Here is a 2744-nt window from a genome sequence, read left to right on the forward strand (position 1 = left end):
CAAAACCTATAAAGCTTTGCAAGCAAACTGTTTCTATACATAGCTACAAAGAGGCATATAGCTCGTCTGTAATAAAGCTAACTGTGCAAATCAACATCGGCACAGTATCTTCAAAATAGATGCACTTCCCACACTTCAGCTTTGAGCTATTCCAAGCAATGCTTAAGAAAACAAGTATTTTCCTATCAGTTTGCCTTCTCCATAAAATCATACAACCACAGAATGGTTTGGGCTGGAAAGGACCTTAAGATCATCCAGTTCCAACCCCCTGCCATGGGCAGGGACACCTTCCACTAGAGCAAGTTGCTCCAAGCCCCTGTGTCCAACCTGGCCTTGAGCACTGCCAGGGATGGGGCAGCCACAGCTTCTCTGGGCACCCTGTGCCAGCGCCTCAGCACCCTCACAGGGAAGAGCTTCTTCCTTAGATCTAACCTGAACTTCCCCTGTTTCAGTTCGAACCCATCACCCCTTGTCCTATCGCTGCAGTCCCTGATGAAGAGTCCCTCTCCAGCATCCTTGTAGCCCCCTTCAGACACTGGAAGTTGCTCTGAGGTCTCCACGCAGCTTCTCTTCTCCAGGCTGAACAGCCCCAATGTTCTCAGCCTGTCAAATCAGTTCAGCCAGGACACGTGAGGGGAGGGCAATGCTGTGGTGGAACAGGGAAGGGCAGTGCCGTGTGCTCCTGGGGTTGAGTCTGTCCTTTTGGCAACCAAGCTTTTTCCATAAAAAATACATATTTGTTACTGTATTTGAAACTACAGCTATCTAATCCCATTAATTTAAATCATTATTGATTCCTAAAGCAGTTCTAGTTATGGGAAGAGTCATAAGCAGGCCATGTTTGCTGGTGTAGCTATAAAGTCAAGCCAATGAAATGAATGAAGTCACTGAGCAGAAGAAACCATCAGAAACCAAAGCTGTCCTGAGTGGCTGAGCTCGCCACAGCAGGCAGCTCACCCATGGATGCAGAGAAGTATTTACTTGGTTTCAGTTCAGTCAGTAATTGCATTCCGTATGCACTGGTAATTCATGTTTTAGTCTAATTGGAAGATAGAAATTTCCCTACTCTACGTGGAAAAATTAGCATTAAGCAGTAAGGTCTGCTAGTGCCAAAATCCTGCAGGATTAGAGCCTACCGGGAATAAGCAGGAATACTTTGCTTCATTAACGTGCTTTAGTTCACCTTATTTCCCCAGCATGTGAGATACTGCCAGCTGATTAGAAGAATTCTAAATAACTGCTTTTCTGCAAGCAACCCCTCTTGCAGCACTGTGTGCAGCTCTGGTGTCCTCAGCATCAGAAGGACATGGAGCTGTTGGAGCAAGTCCAGAGGAGGCCACGAGGATGCTCAGGGACTGGAGCACCTCCTGTATGGAGACAGGCTGAGAGCATTGGGGCTGTTCAGCCTGGAGAAGAGAAGCTGCGTGGAGCCCTCAGAGCAGCTTCCAGTGTCTGAAGGGGGCTACAAGGATGCTGGAGAAGGACACTTCATCAGGGACTGTAGTGACAGGACAAGGGGTGATGGGTTCAAACTGAAACAGGGGAAGTTCAGGTTAGATCTAAGGTAGAAGTTCTTTACTGTGAGGGTGCTGAGGCGCTGGCACAGGGTCCCCAGAGAAGAGATAAATGCTTGATCCCTGGCAGTGCTCAAGGCCAGACTGGACGGGGCTTTGAGCAAGCTGCTCTAGTGGAAGGTGTCCCTGCCCATGGCAGGGGCTTGGAACTGGATGATCTTAAGTTCCTTTCCAACACAAACCATTCTGTGATTCTACGATTTGGACTCCAGTTTCCATCTGAATGAAACTTGCTGCAAACCATGAATAAATGCACAACCATTCAATAGGAACAGGTAGGCAACGTTTACTATTCCTTAACATGGCTCACCTTCACCAAACAAGTTCTGTGTACCTAGGAAAGCTGTGGGAAGGGTGGAGATCCCGGAGATCTTCTTTGGCAGGATATGCCAAGGGCTGCTCAGGACGAAGCAGCAGGGAAGGGACGGGTTGCTCACACATGTGCTGATACCCACGAGTGGCCTGCAGGACACTGCGTGAACTCACCAGCCAGATGCTGTAGTCTGGGTGTGAGATGCTCAGATCAACAGCTCACAAACAACAGGGTGTTCACCCTCGGTTCACCCTCCAAAGGATGCCAAGGATGCCCAAATGTAGTTTAAAAGTGGTGAAAAATGTGTTGATTTGGTTGCCAACAGACAGGGAGGGGAAGAAATTCTTTAGGGAGGGATAGCAGGGAAATACGACCTACAGCACAAATACAAAGCAGGGCAGAAATTGGTTATCCGAATGAAGCTTTCCCCTCTTGCTGATCTAAACCATAATTAAATTGGCTATTCAAATCAATGGAGCCTGGTGTTGTCTTATCCTCTTAAGTGTCACAGATTTTATTCACACATAAATAGTAAACTTCCTATGACATGTCCTGGACTTTCGAGCTCATGAGCAGCCAGTGAGTGAGAAGCAATGAAAACGCTGCACTGCTGCTTTTCCATTTAGGTGCAAATAATGTCAACAGACCTCGGGAATAAGCTCCAGCAATGGGGAAATGGCATCAGAGAAATGTCTCCCTGCATATTCGCATCTTAAGCTGGGGAAAAGTCAGAAGCAGCATTAGCATTAACTAGACTTCCAACAACCTGCACAAAATCCCAAGTTGGTACCACCTTGTTAAACCAGAGCACTTTTATTGTCGGAGCAGGAACAACAAAAAAAAACCCAGGAAAGCAA

At 47.2% G+C, this 2744-nt stretch overlaps 1 protein-coding gene across 2 annotated transcripts in view; it reads left to right on the forward strand.

Annotated features, from left to right (window-relative positions):
- The window catches only part of SH3BP5 (SH3 domain binding protein 5), a 163320-nt gene that overhangs the window by 62588 nt on the left and 97988 nt on the right, over positions 1-2744 (forward strand). The window lies entirely within an intron of this gene.

Source organism: Pezoporus wallicus, unplaced genomic scaffold (genome assembly GCF_028554395.1).
Source record: "Pezoporus wallicus isolate ANWC-B61680 ecotype Strahan unplaced genomic scaffold, APGP_CSIRO_Pwel_v1 scaffold_11491, whole genome shotgun sequence".
Lineage (NCBI taxonomy): Eukaryota > Metazoa > Chordata > Aves > Psittaciformes > Psittacidae > Pezoporus > Pezoporus wallicus.